We start from the raw sequence: 8,346 nt of genomic DNA, 5'->3' as shown, positions 1-8,346 counted from the left end.
CAATGTGTTTTGGATAAGCATGTTTGCAGATGAGGAAACATGGCACTGATCTTCACCATTATGCTGCATCAAATGTTTCACAACCTGAAAGAGGACGAGCTGTCCGGAGTCCTGGCTTCCAACCACAGTGTACAAAATCATGACGTAAATGTGTTCTAATGTCCCCGCCATACAATGAAGCCGCTGGGGCAAGAGTAATGTAGACATGAAGTATGCAATTAAATTACCCCTGAATGAACTTGGCCTATGTGTGATGAGGTGACAGTGGGCAGATTCCTCTCTAATTAGTGTATAAACCCCAGCCGACCCCCGATGTCTGTCCCCAAACCAAAGTTTTGTTTTGCAATCCTTAGTCTTTGAAAAGTAAATATCTAAAATTACAATAGAATTCATATTTCACTTAAAACTTGCATGATAAGTACCTCTGCTACATTTTCAAACACCATCCAAGTGTCAATAATGTTTTGAGAATGTCGAACTGGGGACCATTCATTGAGGGAATGATTTAAGCAACAGGGGGAATTTGATGAGAGATTTGAGAGAACATAAATAAAATCCACTATTGCGAAGGTAGCTGAAATCAACCCTTGTGACTGTCATGTGGTTGTAGAGATGTTGCCAACAATAAAATAAAAAAATAAAAACACAGAATGGTAGAGCGGCTGCCCAAAAAGGAAATCAAGAGGAATAAATGATATCCCTTAATTTATTTGAAAGGATCAGAAAGGGAAAGTTTTAGGCACAAAAAGCAGGATTGGTTGTCTCAGGATTGTTGTCACAAGGTGACGTTGTTGAAGTAATGATAGGAAATTCACTGCTTGTAAAAATGTCAGTCCCTTATTGACCGGTTCCTCTAAGTGAATCTGCTAGGTATGCACAACAACAGCTCAATATGCAGAAGTACAACTGAATTACGACTGGGCTAAAATTCCTTTTTAAGCTTGACAACATTTAAACAGATATATAACAAAGGGGAGTAAACGCATCATGAGAGCTATACTTAGCTATACTATTATGTATTGTAGAAGAAATACTCTTAAGTAATGTAAATAACATACACTGAAAACCAGATGAACTCCAGCTGTTAAGTTGCAAAAGCTAATTAAGATATTTAATTGTGAATGACTGGATTCCTGTGAAACTGTGACGCACATGGTTAAGTGCAATAAATGCTAATTAAGTTTGCATACTTGACACATATTCACAGGGAAGTTGAATACTTGCAGTTCTACTGGGGTTCTGTATGTATGGTTAATTGTAACAAAAGCACGAGTAGTACAGCCTAAACTGCAAAAAATAACCAGTGGAACGGAAACATTAAAAGGGAGGAAAAGGAATAAAACTGAGAGAGATGTTCTGGTGCAGAAATGATTAAATCTGTAACATTTTGTGATAGGAAACATGATATCAAGTAAAAGACATCGTGTCTTTCTGCCATAAGTTTGAACAAATGCGCCCTGATATGAAATCTAGGTTCCACAATTGTGACCTGTTCATTTTACAAATCACAAGCAGATCTGAAAATATGGAGTTGTCCATTTTTCATAATCCGAGTTCACTTGCAGCTATTTCCAGGTTGCTGTAATGCTTATGAACCCTGAACAGAATGACTTTTGTCTTCACTATTAGATTCTGTAAAACATCAAAAGAGCATCAAAAGATTTGAGCTGGGGCCATGCCAAACTCAAGATTTGTCATCTTAATTGAGACATCCAATATCTAATAAGGAAAAGGGATAGAAGGCCTTTCTAAAAATGTAAGTAGATCACAAACAACCACGGGCACAAATAGAAATAGCCCTATAATGACAATAAATATCTATACTCCCTGGCATATTCCACGGCTGTATCTATTTCTAGGTCTCCTGAATCATTGAGACTTTTTTCTAAAAGAAAAACAGAGAACAGAAGACGGCCATGCTACTGGCCTCTACTGAGCCATGCCGTGTTGTTGTCTAACAAGTTTGCCCAAACCACCAACCCAAAGTATAACTTCTTTGCTTCCAGCTGTCATCAGCACCCCTCAATTTACTCCCCACAGCTGACCTCAACATTTATACTTGCCCTTATACCCCTGGGGCCTTTTCTTTTTTCTCTAAGCTTGTATATCTGCTCACACCCGCTCATGGCTGTAAACCACCTGGTTGAATCAAATGGACAGGCCTTCGGGCAGCTGGGAGGAAATTCCCTAAGCCCGACTTTCTTGGAAAAGTTTTAGCATCTCATCTGGTCTCTTATTTGCTACTTCCAGTCTCCTGATTCTGACATAGAGAAGACCGTCTCTATCCTCCTGCTCAGCACTGTTCCTCCCTCCTTGTGATGTGAACCAATTCTCATCTTCTGGTATGCCCTGGTCATCCTCTCCTCCTCTGACTCCTCTTACATGAGCTTAATGTTTCTCAACCCATCCTACACGAAGTCTTAAAAAAATTCCCATGAGCAGACTTAACTTCTCCCCTCCTAAACCCTGTCCATTCTCCCCCTCCCAAACTATTGCTTCTAAACTGCTCTAGAGCTTGACTCATACCGTCAACCCCTCCCTGTCATCTGGCTGATAACCATCTGTCTTTTAGAGACACTGCTCTTTCAAAACCGTGTCTTGACCCATCTGACACCAATTATAGATGGCTGTCAAGCTTTTCTTTGGCACTATTGATATTTCTGACTGTAGCTTTTTTGATTTAGAAACTGAACTTGTTATACAGCCATTGTAAGATTACAAAAGTAAATGTCTACAGCCATGCTCACAGTAGTGCTTTAAAAGGTGTGTTGCTAACCTGCTAGACCAGCATAGCATATAAGCACCCTAGCATATGTTAACTAGCATTGAGCTGATGCTGATGGGAATGTTTTGTTTTTTTTTACAGTGATTAGTCATATACCAACATGTGGGCCAATTAATACATTTCAAATGAAAAATCTGAAGTCATCATTACTCTGCCGAATAGTTGTTGAGACATTTCTCTCGACCAGTGTGAACCTGTTGTAGTCGCTATAGAGGTAAGTCCAAGGATCACTTGAAGTCAAATAGATTCATTGAAAGGAATCCACAAATAAGTACAAAATGTCCTGCCAATCCAGTCTGGACCAAGCGGTGGACCGACTATCCAACCAGCAACCATCAGAACAACCGACGGCCATGCTATGCTGCTGGCATAAGATATCTAACAATCGGCAGGAAAGCATCTTATGCAAGCAATTTTTTGAAGATGAACAGCCAACATGAATGGCCCAGTAACCTTAATAACAAGGGTTTACGTTATCATGAATGTACTTACATTTTATGATTCCAGAAAAATGAGTTGTGCTGGAATCATTTCTTTTCATCCACAGCCAATTTGAGGCCCTCTCTTCAGGCTTTGTTGTCGTTGTGTAAGGCCTTCTTTTGTGCGAGTCGGATATGCCAAAAACTGAAGGCCCTGCTGAGAGACTGGCCAGTACCTTCTTCCCTCGGTCCAAACAGTGAACACAATCTCTGTCTTTAGCACTTCTGCATAACCCCCTCATACATGCCTTTTGATATTATAAACAGTAGAACAATTTCTGCCCTGGCAATGCATGTGTTTGTTTAACAAAAGAAGCCCTCCCTGTTGTAGCCTGGATGCAATAAAAACATGGGCGTACCTTACCTGGCTTTTGGAAATGCCTTAAGCCTTGATCAAGTCCATCTAACAGTGCTTTCGGGCCAACATTCCCGCACTGAAGCTAGCCTATAGATGCGACTGATTTTAAAACAGCAGTGGTTGAATGTGATCGCACATGGTAGGCGAATGTAGAATGAATCATCAAAATAAATTCATTGATTTGAGTAGAAACCACATGATCAGGGATCAACTTTCTTTTATTCTGACAACAACAACTGGTGCCAATTACTGAATGTTGCAACAGTTTAACAGACCAACACCCAAATGCATCTTTAGTCCCACTATTTTGGAAAGCATCTAAAAAAACAACATAAAAAAGCAGACAAATCCGTTTGACAAACACATTTGTCAAACGGATTTAGCAATATGATAATGCACAATGACATGCCTGGAAAATACAGACAAGCACAAGGAGCACAAGCAAATAAATAAACTAAACACCCCCCACCCTCAGTAGCACTAGCAGGGCTGCCAGTCTGCAAACGGAAGTCCCACCTAAGTGCCATCTGCAGTGTGGGACGAACTGGAACATAAAATGTCAGACTGGTGGATGGAGACAGACAAAGAGACTCATAGTGTACTAGGAAATTGCATCATAGTTCTCTCGCAAATACTCATCTGTCCATCTGAAATGGTTTTTTTTAACTGATTTAATAAAATAAAGGTTACAGAAAAATAACTTGGGGGTTGGTATGTCACTGTTATGCAGTAATGCTTATAGAACATGTAGATGTATACAAGTATGCATTGTAGTTACGGTAAGCTTATTCAAGTCTCCTGCCAATCATGGGATTAGGACAGCAGGCCATGTTGTTGCAGTATCTCAGACAAACTGTTTTTAACTCATATTGGTGTCTTAACAAAATGCACAAAACCATGCATGTCTTCAGCCTACACGGTGCCATGGGTTAAGACCAAACAACCTTCTTGTTAGAAAGAATGTAAAGTAGTTTTATGAATATCTTGCTCGGAATTTTACTGCAAAGCTCCTGATTTTAGAACATTAGAGGGAACATTGCCTTAAGTGGGGCTTTGTGCATCTGCTTTCCTGTGAGTGAACTGGTGTGCCACTTTTCCATGAGCATGACCCTGATTTGCTTTGGTCCTCTAGTAAATCAGTCTCATGACTGACTACTGATTGAAGTGCATGTGCGTAAAATCAAATCACTGGACTGTCCTTGTAATACCAGTGCAGCTCAGTGAGCGTTTAAGGTTGTGGAAGCAAAAGTTGCAATGAATCAATCACAGGTTTGCTAAATATGGTTCTTTTTGAGTTGTTGCCTTGTTAGAAACTATGCCATTCTGATACAGACCTGACTGGTTGAGGGACTTCTTGTTCACTTGTCCTCCTTTCCTTGATCTAACTCTACTTCAACTTTCTGTTGGGTTAATTTGGCTCTATCGGAATTAGGAAACAACTGAATCAATTCATCACTTCGACCTGCAGCCAAATGGTGTATTATTTTATTGTCAACTCGTACGAAAGACAAGGTTTTCTCAGTACTTTCTGTACCTACCAAATCTGTGGCACCAAACCGTAAGCGCAAGGGAAGATCAATAATTACTAAAAACAGCTGGGCGTTGTAGTATTTAGAGGAAGGAGTAAATAGGGCACGTTTCAGCTAGATTAGGCTCCAGATAAGACCGACAATACTTGTTAGCAGAATCTGTTTACTGCTACAATTGATGTTTTGGCCTTTTTAAGGGATTTGTTCACAATAAGAAAAATATAGAATATCCTCAGATGCTTTACAGTTCAAAGACCAGGTGTAACAGTCCCGGTAACACTGGCAGCAATATAGTTTGAACGTTTTTTTTACCGTTCTTTAGTCAATTCGTAATATTTTATAACAACTCAAGATAAATGAGAACATTCCTCATACATACCAGAACAAAATTCAACCTGTCTTGGAAACAATATCCAATATCATGAATCTTTTTTTAATAAATTACTAACCTTTATACAGTAGTGTATCCTAATACTCATCCGTATCAAGAACGCAGCTGCAACTATTTTTCAATTGATCTCCATTTACTTGGTGACCCTCCATTTCATGATCCCCCTAAAAGAAATGATTTATTTTCAGCCTCTGTAAGTCCTTTCGTCATATGTTCCATTACTTCAAAAAGATACGATTTCAGGAGAAGCAATCTACCTATAATTAATAGGCTTACTGGCTTTCAAATTCTGGGCAATACGCCCTCCTGCCACACTTTATTACACCAGTCTAAAAATGCCTTGAATGCTTTATCAATATCATGATCCCACCTAACCATTTTCATCATGTTTGCATTGAATTTTCCTCTTTAATAATAATAATAACAGAACTGCATTATTACAGAATCCCTATCAAAAAATAATTAAACGTAAAGCTTTTTATAGACATAGTGTTCAATTTGAAAATAAGACATGAAGTTTACATGACTTAATAACATGAGCAGTTTTTTTCTTACTGCAGAGAAAAGGAGGTGGGGATTTGCTGCATTTCTTTATCTTAAAATAATAAATAACTACATAGCAGACTGTCTTGGTCTGAGTGGAGGAATGTTTCTATTTTTTCTGACATTTCAGAAACCAAAAAATTAATTAATGGAGAAATTAATCCACAGATTAATCAAAACATTAAGGATTAAAGCCTTGCTGTCTAATGCATCAAGGACTACAATAGCCTCAGGTTCACTGTGTGCCAATTGGTCTGTTGTAACTTAACCAATAACAAACTGCTTTTTCACAGCATTAATTTGGACAAATCACAGCAGGAAAAGCAGATATGTACCTCATAACTGCATTCCAGTTAAGTGAGTCTAGTATTGTGATTAAAAAGGGCTGGTTTAATTAGACAGCATTGTTAAGCTCTCGCTAACATATATGTTCCACCTGTGCTTTCTCTGCTATGACAGCTCAAAACATCTGCTGGCAAAAACACCTATTATGTGGGAATATGCATTATAACATGCAGTTAAATAAAGGATTTCAGCTGACGTTTATCGATACAAATTACATTACAGTACAATCAACAACAAAACGTGTAGTCCAATAAATAAAAAACAAACCTATGCTTCTGAGGATGCGTAGGTAAATTACAGATTACTATAGAGAAGATTACATTTAACTTAGATATTGCAGGAAATTACCAGTAATTATATGAAAATGGATTAAATAACATAGGATAAACCAGCTTGAGCACGTTAATCTCATTGGCCTACTTTTAAGGCCTAGGAATAAAATGAAAGCCATGGTTTAAAAGGTTGTGTCAGTATCATTGTCTAAGTAGGTAATATTTCCCTTTGGGCCTTGAAAGTAAGAGGTAGGAAAACTTCCTGGATTCCTGAAATCGGTGTAAGGTAGTTGAAAGGATTAAGGAGAGTCAAGTTATCTCTTAGGCTCTGGCAGGTAGAGCTAGGATAAAGCAGTAAATTATACTTTGACTGTGATGAAATGTCATCCTCTCCTGTGTGGCAACTTTGTTAGCTCCTGTGGTTAGCTCTAGCTTCGATGCTACCATGGCACTCCCACAGGGAATCGGTAAATCTTTCTTTTTTTACCCTGCTCTTATATAAAGTTCATTAAGTTACATGTCCCCAAGTTGTGTCTCACCTGTAGCGTACCTGTGTGTAAACAGCAGCTAGAAGGGTTCATGCTTCAGTCCTGTCTGGCTCTTTCTTGGAAGCAGGTCGTTTTGGGAAACAAACAGCATTTCTTTTAACTGTTAGCATAACATCCGCTCAGCTAAGCTGACATTTATTGACTGGTTTCGAAGTTGACTTTGCTGGTATTTACGCAATAGCAAGTTTGGCGACGTGTTCCACTTGTTTTTACTAATATTACCTACATTGATTTCAATCCTAATAACAAAATCCCTGTATTTCCACTGGACTGTAAGGCTTAATTTACGGGATACACGTGGGGCTAATTAGCAAACTACACTCAAGACAGATAATAAAAAATAAAAAAAGGAAAGGAAAATAAAAACGACAATCCCTTAAAGAAATATAACCGGCTTACTTGCCCCATCTGCTGTTGCGAATGTATACTACAGGCGAAAATAGCATTTTAAGGGCAGAAAAGCGATCTTTTTATTATTATCTTTTATACCACGGTACCGTGATTTAGATGGATAAACACCCATTAACACATTCACTAATGACATTCAACTGTTATCAATTGGACCGTTCTCAGGGGTAAATGAAATAGACTAAATCTTATGCTGAACTGCTGTTGAACAGTAGCCTACATCGGCTGAAAGATGACCTCTGACCTACATTCAAACATACATAAGGCAGTATAGTTCATTTAAAATGTCCAATCTATGAGTACGTTTTTCATTTGCTGCCACAGATTTTTCATTAAATTTTTTCTGGCATCACAGTGATACACCATTTCTGCAGGGTTGTACCAAAGTGCCACCTTGTGGCTAACATATCCTTGTAGTTGCTGTTGTGCAAATGAAATGTGCATGTTGAACCTCAAGTTATTACACATCAAAGATATACGGTTCTCCTGCAATATTAATAACAGAATATCAATAACCTAAAGCAATACTGTTTTTATTTTAGTTTGGATTTGACTGTGTGCTGTACATTCTGCACTTAACATAGTTTCATAGCAGGAAAGGCCAATAACATTAACGATGACATAGTTCCAGCAATGGTCAACTTTACTATTTAAGCCTGTGTTTGACAAGTCAAAATGTCTATTCATC

General features: G+C 38.4%; 1 long non-coding RNA gene across 1 annotated transcript in view; it reads right to left on the bottom strand.

Annotated features, from left to right (window-relative positions):
• Positions 1-7,575, bottom strand: part of LOC134868612 (uncharacterized) — a 38,067-nt gene extending 30,492 nt beyond the window's left edge. The window contains exon 1 of the long non-coding RNA XR_010166296.1: positions 7,253-7,575. This is a non-coding gene — a long non-coding RNA (uncharacterized LOC134868612). The remainder of the gene's footprint in view (positions 1-7,252) is intronic.
• Positions 7,576-8,346: the final 771 nt, after the last annotated feature.

Source organism: Eleginops maclovinus, chromosome 8, assembly GCF_036324505.1.
Source record: "Eleginops maclovinus isolate JMC-PN-2008 ecotype Puerto Natales chromosome 8, JC_Emac_rtc_rv5, whole genome shotgun sequence".
Taxonomy (NCBI): domain Eukaryota; kingdom Metazoa; phylum Chordata; class Actinopteri; order Perciformes; family Eleginopidae; genus Eleginops; species Eleginops maclovinus.
The sequence above is the reverse complement of the archived record's forward strand: the minus strand, read 5'-3'. Positions and strand labels throughout refer to the sequence as shown.